The 16761-nt window shown below is 38.0% G+C and overlaps 1 pseudogene; it reads right to left on the bottom strand.

Moving 5' to 3' along the window:
- Positions 1–679: 679 nt before the first annotated feature.
- Positions 680–11710, bottom strand: LOC108634854 (annotated as a pseudogene).
- Positions 11711–16761: the final 5051 nt, after the last annotated feature.

Here is a 16761-nt window from a genome sequence, read left to right as displayed (position 1 = left end):
GAGTAGAACCTAGGGATGGTGCTAAGTACCCGAGAATGCCCAGGACAATAAAATAAAACCTGTCCCAAAATGTCAACAATATTGAGGGTAGGAAATCCCTTACCTCCCAACTTCCTGAACTGGGGTTACCAGTTGCTTCCTAGCCTACCTGTGTTCTTTTCTCCTAGAAAGGGAAAGTGAGCTGGCCTCAATGCAACTTACTGTCTACTTGGCCTTTTCATGGAGTGTAACAGTCAAAAGAGCAAGTGATAGCCCCACACTGCACAGTGAAGAGACTAAGCTTTAGCAACAGCAGATGATAGAAAACAATCTATCAATCTCCAAGTGTGCCAAGAGGCATCAATAGTCAACCCCAGGACTGTCTCTTGGCAACACTCGTGATTCAAGGCTCATTGTCACTCTGGAGTTTAGAAGAAACCTGAACGGGAGGATTGGAAGAGAAGTTTCACCTCCCTGAGATCACAGTCCGTCAAGAGTTTCTAGATACATTTCTAAGGGAAAAAATAATTTAAGCATTTTTTTCAATTAAAAATGACCAATGAAAAGTTTGTTGATGCTAATATATTTTGAAAGTCAACATTACAGAAAGAAGTATTGCATTTAAAACAGTACAGAAATCATGTGGGAGAGAAGAAACTATTTTGGAAAAAGTAAATGAATAATTCTCTAAATTCCAGAACTACTTTTTGTCTTCTGCCATCAAAGAAACAATTTCATTGTAAACTTCTTGAGGTGCATCCATGCCCAGATTAAAGTCCAAGTGATTGTAATTTGGAATTTCCTTGTGGTAGATGAGATTAGAGAGTTTTGAAAGCAAAAGGTCAACATCCTGAGGGTCAGCCAACAGGTCTTTGCCACCATTCCATATGGCAATTGGGACATTCATGGCTGTTAAATTGTAGATGGGAGGTGTGGGTTAAAACACAAGAGGAAAAGGATCAGAATTTCATAAGCAAATGCACTTTAAACTCAATACTTATTCAGTGGGTAAATCAGATATCACTTAAAACATTGAGATATAATTTATAAATAACATTATATTTGTTGCAGGTGCACAGCAATGATTCCACACATGTATACATTGTGAAATGATGACAACAAAAATATCTAGTTAACATCTACCTCCGCGTGTAGTTTTTACACATTTATATATATATAGAGAGAGGGAGAGACAGACAGAGAGAGATAACAGAGAAAGAACTTTTAAGATTTACTGTCTTGGAAAGTTTCAAATGTATAATACAGTATTAATAACTATAGTCTCCACACTGTAATTGCATCTCTAGGTCTTACTTATTTTATGACTGGAAGTTCATAAGTTTTTACCACTTTAATCCATTTTGCCCATACCTCTAGTAACCACCAATCTGTTTTCTATATCTATTAATTCTGTCATGACCCATTTCATAATTAATCTAAATCTTGGCAATTGTTACAGGTCATGACCCCATTTTCTGCTTTACACTAAATGTATAAGCTTCTCAAAATGGTCTGAGTCATTTATGTTTGCTTTGTCTGACTTCCCAGTATAGTCATTGGAAAGGTAGTCAGTTGGTTAAATGAGTTGTATTTTAAATACTTGTCTGATTTTTATTAAATATAGGTTCAAATTCTTAGAAAATCTACCAATAGCCCCATTTCCTATTTCTACAAAATCACCATTCACACAGATTTTAAAGAGATTCATAAAGCAGACCAATGGACAAGAAATAACTAATAATTTTCCCACTGTTCACAGAGAATTTTGTTAGTTTTTAAAGATGATATTCTCAAGAATTCTGATTCAATACATTAAAATTTCTTTACCCTTATGTAATAGCCAATTCATAAAGAAACATTTTATTATATGTAATTTTCATAGTATTTTAATACTTTATTATACTCCTTTACATGTTGGACAGAAGGGAAAAGTGTAGAGAACGCCCATGAGAATAAACCCACTTTTCTTCACTCATATGCCACTGTTTGAAGTGTTTTCCCAGGACCAGCTTCTGGATCTTAAATTATCATCACTTCCCCAGTTAGCTGACACCATCCTGAGTTATGTTCGGCTTGGCTGCAGGGAGCATGGAGGTGGGGGTGGTGTTTCACCCGCTTCCCCGCCCACAATGGAGTCTCTGGTTACTAGTGTTAAGGGCCCAGGACAAAGGCAGCCTCTGAGGTGCTGCTGGTTTCCGATTCTTCCCCTCAGCCTTCACAATCCAGTATCTGCGCTCATTCAGCTGCCCTCAAAGTACCACACGACTGAAGTAAGAAACTTCCAGAAATTATCACCCCTTGACTTCTGAGGTCTGGACAACAACTTGACTTTGGAAAATACATGTAAAGTTATCACAATTTCATCTTTAACCTTTTATTTCTTTGTCTTTAAAATGTGAATAACTGCTACTTAAGACGCTCACCTGATGATGATGCATTAGGTTCTGAACTGAGGCTCCCCAGTCAAAAGCTTGGAATTTCCCAGACTTAACAGCCTAATGGAGAGAAATTAAAAACACAAGGAAATTTTAAAAAGTCACTTGGCTATGTGAATAATAACATACCAACATTTTTGAGTAATTTACTTTTAATTTAAATATTAATTTTTTTCTCATTCCAAGAATAAAACTATTAATCCTAGAGAACAATTTATTCAAGTTTAAATGCAGCTCTGCTTGAAATAATTTTTCTTGCCACTCAAGTCATGAAAATCATTTATTTCTTGCTACCCAAAGCACCTATTTTTATAGGATTTTCGTTCACATGGATTGATAATTTCACCTGGTAGTCCCATGCCAGAAAAATTCCCTGCTAGGAACCTTTACTTTGACAGACTACTCTAAGACTTTGCTTTAGGTAAATTGGTGATGGTTGAGGCCCACAAGTGAAATGATACCTGTGTTCAGTGGAGGGCGTTTTGAACAGAAGTTCCTGCTGGATTATGTGCTACATACACATCTAAGCGACTCTAGAAAGCAAGCACATAAGCACACACACACACACACTTAGATGTACGTTCAGTTTTGAAAACACCGAAGACTTAAACTTTTCTGATCCATATCAGGTTTTACCAGCAGCATTACTGGCAGGATATGAGCAAAAGAGTTGTACATCACTTCATGGCTGGCAAGGGCTTCCCGGGTGGCTCAGAGGTTAAAGCGTCTGCCTCCAATGTGGGAGACCTGGGTTCAATCCCTGGGTTCGATCCCCTGGAGAAGGAAATGGCATCCCACTCCAGTATTCTTGCCTGGAGAATCTCATGGTCGGAGGAGCCTGGTAGGCTACAGTCCATGGGGTCACAAAGAGTCGGACACGACTTCACTTTCACGTTATGGCTTGCAAACTCTGATTATATGGGCTAATTTCAAGGATGCATAGCTAAACTAAACAATTGTGAGTGAGAATAGTTGTCAATGGATAATATAAAACATGAAATATGTGACATACTGTGAGTTAGGTTGTTTTGTTCTATGATCTTCATATGTTGGGGCTTCCCAGGTGGTGCTAATGGTAAAGAATTTGCCTGTCAGTGCAGGAGACACAAGACACAGGTTCAATCCCAGGGTCAGGAAGATCCCCTGGGGTACAAAGTGGCAACCCACTCCAGTATTCTTGCCTGGGAGATTCTATGGACAAAGGAACCTGGTTGGGTACAGTCCATGGGACTGCAAAGAATCGGACATGACTGAGCACAGTACATACTTTACATATGTTAGCTCATTTAATCTTCACAATGACTCCTTTCATGGATAAGGAATCAAAATGAAGGAATTCAAGTGTGTTGCAAAGATAGGATCTGAATTATGCTTTTAACCTGAATCCGTATTTTTAACTTCTTTGCAATACTACAGTATGTTGTATGTGTTTTTAAACATCCACTTGGTGCAAAGCAAATGAAATAGAAGGTAAAGAGTATGGACAAGATCTTACATAAAGAGTTGCTCTGAAAGAAGTTTTGGAAAATTTATAAGGTTGACTATCAGCATTACAATATTTTAAATAATATTCACCCAATATCTAGACATATTTTTCCTACAAAGGAACCGGACAACATGATTCAATACCTCATCTCACAGAAATTAAATGTCACACCAATTTTCAGGTGATCAGAGGTGAGTAGCAAGTTTCCTGTTTTTGTTTTTTCTACAAGCTGTTTACTTCAGGGCACAACGAGGTGATGGAAGGAACCTGGAGGCAACAAAACTAGGAGCCATGACTTGTGATTTCTCTTGGGCTTATCTGCATATTGGACAGAATTTTGAAGTGACTCCTGGTTCTAATAAAGTACCATTCCTAAGTGATGATAAGACAAGGAATGTTGCTCAAAATAATCAGAATAGAAATTTCAGAGCGTACAAATCATGTTAAGGTTTTTATAGTCAACTCCAGTAATGGCAAACAAGGCATTCTTACAACGGACATCCAGTGCCTCATGAGAACACACTTCAACGCCTAGAAATTGTTAAAAAAAAATTGTGTGGGTAGAACATTTTGTTACCAAATATAATCTGAAAAATAAAAGCATCATTACAGACTTGCAAATAACAAGCTGTAGAAATGACTTAAGTTGTCTAGTTTACTGACAGAAATAGACATTACAATGCCTATTTCAGTATTTCTATATGGTGTCTTAGGAAGCTTAAATACTTTCTCTCATTGAATCCCCATGATAAAAATGTGGAATGGACAGGGCAGATATGAGTACTGGGTATTTAACGTTGCATTGAGAACTGTACTGGCTGATGAAAACTGTAATGCGTAAAGAGGTACAGTCTAGTTGGGGTAATAGAAACTATGGGATTAAATCATAAAACAACATTGTGGAATATCAAAACTAAGTCCCAAGATGTGTGATTACAGCAATAAATGACAAAAAATCAGCAGGGAAAAGGATGACCTCAAGCCATATTTTCATCCAAACATTTAAAAAGACAAAGAGGTTTGGTAGCTTAATAATTGAAAGGACTCACCCTCATTGTTCTTGAGGAAGGTTGACACTTTGTTATCCCCATTTTATTTTATTTATTTTTATGGAAGTATAGTTGACTTACAATATTATATTAGTTTCCGTTATATGACTTAGTGACTCCATATTTTCAAAATTACACACAAAGTTTCAAAATTATACACATACAAAGCTACTATAAAGTATTGACCATTTTCTCTCTGAGTATTATATTCATGTGACTTATTTAATTATTACTGGTAGTTCGTACTCTGTCATCCTCATTTTATACAGGAGAACAAAAGGCTAATAAATAGTCAGGGTCTTGGTCTAGTGAGAACTGGATTGCAGCTAGAATCCTGATCCAAGCCTCAAGATTCTGACTTAAGGTCTAATACTATCTTTTTTTAAACCCCTCTCTCCACTGCCTGTCAGAAATTCTGAGTACAAGTAAAACATAAACATGTTCTGAATCAGGGCAGCCTGTAAATATATTCAGGGTCATCACACAATTTTACATTTTGAGTAAAAGTTTTACAAATATAGTTGCAGGTAAAAATCTTTTAGGTTTTAGACACCTGTGTTAGTTTAGTGAGAAAAAAAAATGAACAGCACACACCTGAGTGAAAAAAAAAAGAAAAGAAAAATACACAACCATAGAAGAGAATGGCATCAGTAAATTTTGTAGCCTGAGGCAAACTGTTCTCCTAATGGAGTGTGTGTGTGTGTGTGTGTGTGTGTGTGTGCATGTTTGTGTGTGTGTCTGTGGTTACAGTGGGTGGGAGAACTTGGTGATTAAACTTTGGATACAGGAAAGATTATTAAATCCCTAACATACATGCCTACATAATATCGACAGTTTATTGAAATCTATCCTGCTGCCCTGCGAAACCCCCATTCACAGAGAAAAGCCCTCTTAGGAGTGAGACTTGGACAGCCGAGGGCACCTGATGAGGGTCTGCAAGCTCTTGCTTCACGTCTTCCCGGCTACCTTACCCTTTCTCTCCTTTTCCTGTCCCTCCCCTCCTTTCCTGTTCTCCCTCTTCCCACCTCTCACGGACTAGGTAGTCGAGGTATTTTATTTGACTCTTTTGTGTTGCTTTTAGCTCGTCTTCCCCAGGCTGAGGGTGGAAACACAGCCTTGAAGACTTGTGTGGATACTTGGTAAAGAAACATCCATGAAGGAGCAAATACACTGCCAGGTGTTGCTAGCACTCAAAGAAATGGAGAATTTAAAAAAGTGGGATCTCTTAAACTATAACGGGGATTCGAACATGGTCAGTGCTATTCAAGGTGTAACATAAACACATTCAATCCATTCCTGGATATAAACACGATCGTCCACCATGTGTGTTTTCTCTATCACTTTGAAAGACACAAACAATTCAATATCTTAGGTCTGGGTAAAGGGAATCACATACCTTGAAGAGGAAGTGAGGAATAAGCGCAAGTTTGTTAAACAGGCTCTGGGTGTGCTTCACTGTGGCGACTGGGGCTAATGCATGGAAGACTTCGATTTTCTCAGCCAGTGTGGGATTGGTAGAAAAGGCGACAAAACCTGAAACAGAACAAAGAATACGTGTAAAGGTAGGGGTGTGTGTGTGTGTGTGTGTGTGTGTGTGTGTGTGTGTTTTACAAGTAGGACATCATTACTTTGGACTTACTAAGGGTGCCATCTGGAACAATCTGAAATGAACAAAATGGTCAGATTTTAGTATATTTTATTTTCATAGATTCTCTCTGGGGACATGAGGTTTGCTGTCGTGTAGTTGCTAAGTCGTGTCTGACTCTGGCGACCCCATGTACTGGGGCCCACCAGGCTCCTCTGTCCATGGGATTTCCCTAGCAAGAATACTGGAGTGGACTGCCATTTCCTTCTCCATGGGATTTTCCCATCCCAGGGATATAACTCACATCTCCCATTTGGCAGGCAGATTTTTTACTACTGAGCTACCTGGGAAGCCCTTGACATGAGGTTAGAACTTTTTAAATGTTACATTTAACTCTTTTATCTGACTTTTGAAAACAGGCCAACTCTAGAATAATCACATGGTAATAAAAGTGTTATAATTTATATGACAGCAGGTTTGGTTCAGCTTAAAATTATCTCATCTTATAACAATGAGATAATTAACATTAACATGAATAAGGTATATAAGTGGAAAGGTTAAAGCACAAATTTGAAATGTGTCAAAACAGAGTTTGAAACTTAGTTCTGTGGTTTATTAGCTTTGTGACCTTGGAAAAGAGACCTAAACTCTAAAAGTTTTAGTTTCCTCATCTAAAAATAGGTATAATAATGAATACTTCCTTAGGTTGTTTAGGAAATAATTAAGTTGAATCATGTAAAATATTTACCAGGAACTAGTCACATAGTAATGCTTAACAAATGAGTATCTGAGATAATTCCAATATTTGTATACAATATTCTCAGCCCCTATCTACTTTTAATTGTTTTCAAGAACAGTACCATATAAATAGACTAGGTTCTAATCAAAGAATTATTAACTTAAATTCTTTACAGTTGAATTTCATAGGACAATCAATCTCTCCTTACTGTTAATAATGACATGTTGACTAGACTTAAGAACAGCTTGAAACAAAACTTTTCAGTTTGTGCAAAACTTAAATAAAGCAAAAAGAAAGAAAAACTTTTCAGGTTTATGCCACTCAGTAATATGCAGCCTGATCCCACTGGAAGAAGAACATGCTTTCCAACAGCACTCTGTTGATTAAGGAGTTCTTTATCTGGCTTCCTAACTCTGAAGATGAGAGCCAGCAGTTCACCCAGCCCAAGCAGGACTCCTTCGCAAGGGGAGTCAGTCTCCTCCTGCCAGAGTATTAGTAGCAGCACCACTGACACTGAGTGACGGTCAGTAGGTCCATAAAGGGTCAGACAGGTAACTTCTCAAAACAAGCTTAAGCCCATTGCCGATGCAGTCCATCAAGGACACTTCACTAAACATCTTGTACACAGCAGATTGACTGGTAGATGTCAATTAGAAGGCAGAAACAACTTGCTGAAATTTATGAGTATGGTGACACAATGACAAACTGTCCACTGGTGAGTAAGAAGAATGGAAATGTTCAAAATTTAAATACTCAAAAGAGCAGTAGCTTGGAGTGATTTTCTGTCAGGACAAGCGGTTCTATTTACCTCAATAAATCTTAAGGACATTTCTGCATTTCAGCTAACTGCAAAAATTTTATAACCCTGTATCATTGAGAAAAGGTCAAGCTAGGTTCAACATGTTCTGTATAAAAGCATAGAAATCAGTCATAAGCACCCCTCTGATGCTCCCCAATCTGATTTATTTTTCTCTTCATAGAAAAATGCTACCATCACCTAGCATCATATGTATTTTACTGATCATTTTCTCTACTTCTTCCTGCTAGAGTATTAGTAGTAGAAAAACAGAGATTTTAAACTATTTACTTTTTACCCTATATCCTTAAGATATACTATATTAGACCCATAATAGGGTTGACTGAATGAAATAAACTGAGACCAGAGACCATGTGGTACAAAGTTGCAGAGCATTGGTTTGGATGTCAGATTACTTGACCTAGGATATGAGCTACCCTACCTGTAATAACTATGTTATCTTACACAAAATATTTCATCACCCACTATTTAGCTTCCCTATGCAATCAATAGGAGAAGGCAATGGCACCCCACTCCAGTACTCTTGCCTGGAAAATCCCATGGACGGAGGAGCCTGGTAGGCTGCAGTCCATGGGGTCGCTAAGAGTCTGACACAACTGAGCGACTTCACTTTCACTTTTCACCTTCATGCATTGGAGAAGGAAATGGCAACCAACTCCAGTGTTCTTGCCTGGAGAATCCCAGGGACGGGGGAGCCTGGTGAGCTGCCGTCTATGGGGTCGCACAGAGTCGGACACGACTGAAGCGACTTAGCATGCATGCAAGCAATAGGAATAATAATGGCCTTATATCAGTGGGCTGTTGTAGACATTGCATTATATAATGAATGGAAAACAGTTAGCAAGCATGATGACCAACATGCCTGCACAACCACTGGAAAAGGATCTATACGAACTACTGCTGCTGCTGCTAAGTCACTTCAGTCGTGTCCGACTCTGTGCAACCCCATTGACGGCAGCCCACCAGGGTCCTCTGTCCCTGGGATTCTCCAGGCAAGAACACTGGAGTGGGTTGCCATTTGCTTCTCCAATGCATGAAAGTGAAAAGTGAAAGTGGAGTCGCTCAGTCGTGCCCGACCCTCAGCGAATCCATGGACTGCAGCCCACCAGGCTCCTCTATCCATGGGATTTTCCAGGTAAGAGGACTACTTGCTAATTGCTTTTACCTACCAATGGTGGTGCCTTGGGAATGGCCAACATAGTGTAGCTTCTCCTGTCCTGTTCTCCTTAAGATGAAATCAATTGTGGATGGAAGGTCATATTCAGCCATTTCATCAAAGCTGTAAGAAAGAGACAAAATAAACTAAATACACATCTTTGTTATTTAAGCTAAAGCTTCCTTTGAAAAATAGAAAACTGGATGCTCTAAATATTGCTGCTTATAGACTATTTGAGTGTCAGGGGCTTTTGAGGGGTGACTTCCTATAAAGAGCTGACATTATTTCTAAAGCACAGCATGATATCTGCAATTTGATCCAATTTTAAAGACCAATGAATCTGTAGTTGGGGACTACTTCCATCCCTGAAACTGTCAGATTTAATAATGACTTGTATTTAGTGTTCCACTACCATGTCATACAAAAAACTTCTCTATTTTATTTTTTACAAGTTATCCAGAATATTTTTTTGAAAATGAGAACAGGTTATGCCCTTCCTCTGTTAAAACTTTCCAGAGGCTTCTCCTTACACTTAGAATGAGCTCCAAGGCCCTCATCATGACCTACACTGCCCACCCTGATCTGGGCTTGTCAGCATCTAGTCTCCTCTCCTCTTGGTCTTCCTCTTCCTCACTACACTTGGGGCAGACGAGCTTCCTTTTGGTTCCTAGAATTTTTAGAGCACTTTAGTGCCTCAGCTCCATCAACCAACTTCTCTTCTGTTCTCCACTTCCACTAGTAATTCCCAGAAAAGGCACCAGAAGGCCAGTAAGAGAAAATCTTTCCATAATCTCTCCATGGTGTCTGAATTTCATTGTCTCCCCCTCCACTTCATTATTGCTGATGAGAGATGTTGTCCATGAACCCCAGCTGGGTTTAAATCCATGTGGATGTTCCTTTAGAAATTGCCAAGGACAAAAGATTTCCTTGCTTACTCATTTTGCTCAATCCTTGTGGAAAAGCAGATTCAGGGAATCTCGTAATAGTGGGCACTGGGATCACAGTTAGGAGGAAAACTACCCTTGGAATGAGATGTATGAAAAATCTAAGATAGATTAGAATCAAAGGACTTCCTTCTCCTCTTACTTGAAGTGTGATTTATTAACATACAACTGGATTGGAAGCAGTGAATACTGATGATTTTTAACTCAACATTTATTTTTAATTTTCCCTTTGTTTACCTGAAAGCCCAGAATTCAGGGGAGTCTGGTGAATAGTATAAATGTTCCTAGGCTCAGGTATTTCCTCTGCTGTTTCCCAGCCACATGTCATAACCAGCATTTGCCAGGAGGAAGCCCAGGCTGTTGTTGGGAAGGTAGGAAATTCAGTTTGTGGCTGATCCAAGAAAACCATGCTGCAGAAACACAACAGGTCTCTGACCTAAAGAAGAAATTATTCAAACCTTTATAAACTCACTCCTTATTCTCAGAGAAACATGAATTTAGGAAGACCAGAATTAAATAAGTTTTCTTGGTGGGGTGAATATTTTTGAAATTGTTATCTTAATTGTGATATTTTTTCAGATGACAAAATGTGTGCAACTATATACTTTAAATTGTGTGCAGTTGGTTGTATGGCAATTAAACTCAAAAAGCTATTGAAAAAATTATATTATAAGGAAATTCAGCATAATGCTAATTAAGTGGGCCTGCTATTCAGGGACTCTGAGTTCCCACCCAGCACAACAAACTAAAATCAGGGGCCAGTGTGCTTCACATCACAGAAGCCAGTGTAAATCTGGTGTCACTGAGACCCTTAGCTAAATCTCAGAAGTCCAAGGTGGATCAAGGATTTTTTTTCCCTGTGAGTAACTTAATCTCATGTTCTAGAATTAGAATATATTTGAATGGAATGTACACTCATCTTTTCCTGTCATTCCAGTCCCCCCATGTTTCCCTGGTGACTCAGTGGTAAAGAATCTGCCTGCCAACACAGGAGGTGTGGTTTCAGTTCCTGGGTTGGGAAGATCCCCTGGAGAAGGAAGTGGCAGCCCACTTCAGTATTCTTGCCAGGATACTCCATGGACAGAGGACCCGGGCAGGCTACAGTCCATGGGGTTGCACAAGAGTGGAGCACAACTTAGTGACTGAACAAAAACCAGTCCTACCTAAATGATTAGCATCATTCTTTCCATGAGGAATCCGATAGACCTGAAGGATATAGCCATCTGCAGTTATAACTTTATGCATCTCACTTGGGTAGCCCCAGAAGGAAATCATCTGACTCTGAATGGAGGGAAAAAAAAAAAAATTAGCTTCATGAGTTTACTGGGCCACTTTTATGATTCCTATTGTAAAACTTCTCATTGATTGTTAACATACATTATGTAAAGAAATATTTCAAACTTTATAATAAAAGATATTTTAAAAGAATTAATGAGAACAAGAGCATCAATATCTTTGGAAGTGTTGTTTTTAAAATATCAGTGATATGAATAACTTACCACATTCATACTGGCTTCAGGGTTCTCAACAATTTTTCCAAGGAAACAAAATGCATTTCCAGACATGTGGATGAAACACACCGTTACAAGTAGCCACCACATTTTCAACCTATTAAGGAAAAAAAAAAAACTTATTGCATCATGTGGTAAATCTTACAATATAACATGAAGTCATGATATTGAGCTGCCTCGCTCTTTTCTTCACATATTTTTCACTTATTACCTTCTCTGTCATATCATTTTCCTGTTTCTTATCACTTTGTCAATTAGAAGATTTTTATAGTACTTCTGCTATTCTGGTCATTTATTCAGTTTTGTACATGATTCTAGTTTTCCAAAGGACCTTTTATCAACCTACCCTTGTAGAGATTTGCTATTTACCATCTGTTATGGTTTGACTTGGTCTCTCACTGACACCCCAAAAATAGATATATTGAAGACCTCAAAACCTCTGAATTTTACTCCCTTTGGAAGGAGAGTTATTACAGATGAAATTTAAGTTAAGATGAGGCCATCCAGGAGTAGGGTGAACCCTTAATCCCATATGAATGGTCTTCTTCTAAGAAGATGGCCATGTGAAGGCAGAGAGAATGGAAGCCAAGGGGCAAAAGAGATTACTGGCAAACTACCAACACCTAGGAGGAGACATCGAAAGATTTCTTTACATGTTCTGAAGGGAGCTTAGCCCTTCAAACACCTTGGTTTTAGATTTACAGATTCCACCAATGTAAGATAATAATTTTCCGTTATTTTAAGCAACCCGCTTGTGGTTCTTTGCTCCAGCAGCCCTAAGAAAATGATACACCATCTGTCAGAAAAGGGAGAGAAAGCCAACACTCAGAATGGTTGTCTTTCTTGAAACTGTGTATAAAACAAGGTCTGTCTGTTTTGTATGTGAAAACTTGGTTTAATCCCCTCAAAATGGCAGACCAAATGTTACTCAAACATTGACAGTACAAATAAATTTTTATATTATTGTTTTAAAATATCTGGATTCAAAGATGACCCACTTAATAAGTCTTTTGTTCACCCGCTGTACCTCACATGATAAATACCACAATCGATAACCACGGCTCTATTCGTACCTTCAGGCGTCCTGATTCCTCTCCATTCCTATTGTTGATCACCATCAACTCTTCCCCTTTCCTAATGAATACTTTTCCCAAGGGGCGCCTGCACTAACATACCCCTGCTCCCACCCCTACCTTGCAAATGCTCCATTGTGTTCCATTTGCAACTATGTAATTTTTTCAGTTTCAGACTTAACATTTTCCCCTACACTCTGTTCAAATACATCATATCCAAATATGACTGTAGGTTTCCACAGCTGCAGTATTCTGCTCTACACTTGACATGATCATTTGACAAAAAAAAGCAAAAAATATCAGCCCAAGGAAAACTTGAAGGAATGGCATGTTCTCTGCTTTCAAGGAACTTACAACCTAGTGATCGTTCAGTAGTACCAACTCTTTCTACTTGCTCTCTTACCTGTACCATCCATGCATTTCTCAGTCCCTTTCACTTCAGGTCAGCTCAGGGCTTGCTTGCTTGCTCTTAACATCCCATAGGTAGACTTAGGCTTTAGACTTAGTCAAACAAAAGGATGGCTGGGTAACAAGGTAGCTATAGAGTATTCTGCTCAAACCTTGGCTCCATAAGCATTTGCTGCTCAATAAATGAAAATTAATCATACTATTAGTAGTACTTTTCAAACCTAACTATTTGCTAGCTCCATAAGTGATTTCTAATAAGTGGGCTTCCCTTGTGGCTCAGCTGGTAAAAAATCTGCCTGCAATGGGAGAGACCTGGGTTCAATCCCTGGGTTGGGAAGATCCCCTGGAGAAGGGAAAAGCTACCCATTCCAGTATTCTGGCCTGAAGAATTCTATGGACTGTATAGTCCATGGGGTCACAAAGAATCAGACACAACTGAGTGGCTTTCACTTATTAGAAATCATATATGTACTAACAGCTAAAATAAAATAAAAAATGATTGACCCTACTATTCTTAAGAGCTACCTATGTCCCTTTATCTTTCATCACAAATTAAAATAAATGGTCTATCTCATTCATGATATGAATCTCTTCAGAGTTTATTAGAGTTATATTTTCCTAAAGAAATGAATTTGTGTATGTTCTTTTGACCAAGGCTGAATAGAGCTCAATTCAGAGTTTTCAGGTTTTAATGGTAGAGGTAACCTAGGAGAGAAGGCAGAGGGAAGGAAGCAATTAGAGATGAGAGGGAGAGAACCAAAGAGAAAGACGTCCATAGGATACCAAGACTGGTGACTGTGAGGAACATAAGCTGGTCTTTTTTGATAGTTATAAACACTATAGACATTCCTTAAATATCATTTAAATTGCTAAAATAAATGAGCTTTTCCAGAAGACCCCACAAGCATTGTTAATAAAAACTGAATATTTTTCCAAACTGTTACTGCTGCTCATAGAGATTGTGAATAGAGTACCATTCTACCCATGTTGATTTGAAAATCAGTCAGGCTTTTTTCCGGGTTAAGAACTTCATAGTGAGGAGATAGAGCCCAGTGTACATATGGCGTGTTCCTTTTACACATTCAGAGCATTGCTTGTTCTTTCTTTTTCCCAAATCATGACATCAAACCCCAAAGAAGGAGAAAAAGAAAACTCCTAGAAAAAAATTATATACATATAATCAAGGTTTAAAAGTTCAATGGAAAATTATATTTTACTTAAGGTAGAAATAAATTTCATATATAGATACATTCAGTTCAGCTCAGTTCAGTCATTCACTCGTGTCTGACTCTTTGCAACCCCATGAACCACAGCACGCCAGGCCTCCCTGTCCATCACCATCTGCCAGAGTCTACCCAAACCTATGTCCATTGAGTCGGTGATGCCATCTAACCATCTCATCCTCTGTTGTCCCCTTCTCCTCCTTCCCTCAATCTTTCCCAGTATTACTTTTGAAGTATAGTAAATAAACTTTATAACACCAGAGTCATACTCACTGTCACCAAGTTGAATGCCTTCTAGTTTCTTAAAGGTAAATGAAAAACTTTCTTTGCCCTTCTCTCTCTCACTATATATCTCTCAATATATAGATATAGATAGGTTTACATGTGTGTGTTTGGGGTGACCTTTCCCAAAAATGCGCAGTCACTGCATTTTCCAGTGAACTCCAATATTTGCCAAACAGCAAGTCAGAAATTACATAAGCAGTAAATCCCCAAAAGGATATAGTTCCAAAACATATTTAGAAATTCATTCTTCTTGATTTATCACCTGCTGAAATTCTGCCTCCTGCTTCCTTGTTCTTTGGGTTTTCTTAATCCTAGCAATTATCAAGTCTTCTCCCACACTTGGGTAGGAACACTTTAACTCATAAAGAATCACATTTATATTAAAACAAGTCAGTATGTCCCACTGGAGTAATTTTCAAAATTTGAGAGCAAAATAATTTTTATCACAAGCTTTTCCATGGTTGTTTTTGCCTAAATTAAGAAATAACTAATGCCAAATATTACACACGTAAATAGAATGAAATTTTATTTATTTATGTATTGAGATGGTATTTTATTGTGTTCTGAATATTTAATGTGAATTCTACCATCTTAAGGGCTTCCCTTGTGCTCAGTTGGTAAAGAATCCACCTGCAAGGCAGGAGACCTGGGTTCAGTCCCTGGGTTTGGAAGATCCCCTGGAGAAGGGAAAGGCTACCCACTCCAGTATTCTGGCCTAGAGAATTCCATGGACTCTATAGCCCATGGAGTGGCAAAGAATCGGACACAACTGAGCAACTTTCACTTCACTACCATCTTAAGAAAATTGTATGTGAACAGTTCAGTACTGGCCCAGCACTGGTACACCAGGATCTTCCCGAGGGCTTTAAAACTTGTAATTTTTTTTCTCCAGTGATGTGCTAGAATCCCTTCCAGATGGCTGGACTTCTGCAAAGTTCTTCTCATCGATAGGTGCCGATCCACATCAGCATCCCGCAGGTTTTCTCAGTTGCAGCTGTGAATAGTTGTGTTAGTGACTGAACAGCAGCAACAGTTTCAAAGGCTTCTGCTGGTTCCACAGCCCATACAGAGATGGGTTAGACTTTTCTTGGGTCTCTTGTAATGAGGTGCTGGATTCTACAACTCCCAAAGAGATTTTCTAGTTTATTATTGATTTTGATTTTTAGTTGTTAAACAGAGGAACAAAAAAGAGGAATATTTTATATTTCCTTGATGCTGATATCACCTTAGCATTATTAAGATGTCAACTATCTCAATTTTTTCTATATATTCAATAGATTCCAGTAAAAATTTTATCAAACTCTTTGGGTAAAACTTAAACAAGCTAACTTTAAAATTAATGTAAAAAGTAAAGAATCTAGAATATTTAAAGAAAATACAAGAAAAAAAACAATGTTGGAGTATTTCTTCCTGATTTAAATTATCATAAAAGTCCTCTCACCAAGACAGTGTCATAAACAAACTATTTCTCTATCCATTCAATAGAATCTACTCAGTAATAAAAAGTGAGCAAACATGGATGAGTCTCAAGTCATTCTGTGGAATGAAAAAAAAGAAAAATACATTCAAATCACAAAGGAAAAAGTAAAATTTTCACTATTGGCAGATGCCATATTACATATGGAAAATCCTAAGGACTCCATCAAGGAAAATTAAAATAAATTCTGTAGAGTTTCAGGATACAAAATCAGTATACAGAAGTCTATTGCATTTCTAGTCACTAAAAATGAACTATGAGAAATACAGATGAAAAATCCAATCCCTCTTATAATTGCATCAAAAAGGAGAAAATACCTAAAATAAATGTAAACAAGGAGAAGAAAATGGCAACCCACTCCTATAATCTTGCCTGGAGAACCACATGGACAGAGGAGCCCAGTTCATGGGTCACAAAGAGTTGAACACAACTTAGCAACTGAACAAAAATAATGAAGTGAAATACTTATACACTGAAAAACTGTAAGACATTAATGAAAGATACTGAAGAAGATAGAAATAAATGTAGAGATACTCTGCACTCATGACAAAAAGAATTAATATATACTTTTCATCTTACTTAAAGTAATACAAA

The sequence above is a fragment of the Capra hircus genome, unplaced genomic scaffold (genome assembly GCF_001704415.2).
Source record: "Capra hircus breed San Clemente unplaced genomic scaffold, ASM170441v1, whole genome shotgun sequence".
Taxonomy (NCBI): Eukaryota; Metazoa; Chordata; class Mammalia; order Artiodactyla; family Bovidae; genus Capra; species Capra hircus.
The sequence above is the reverse complement of the archived record's forward strand: the minus strand, read 5'-3'. Positions and strand labels throughout refer to the sequence as shown.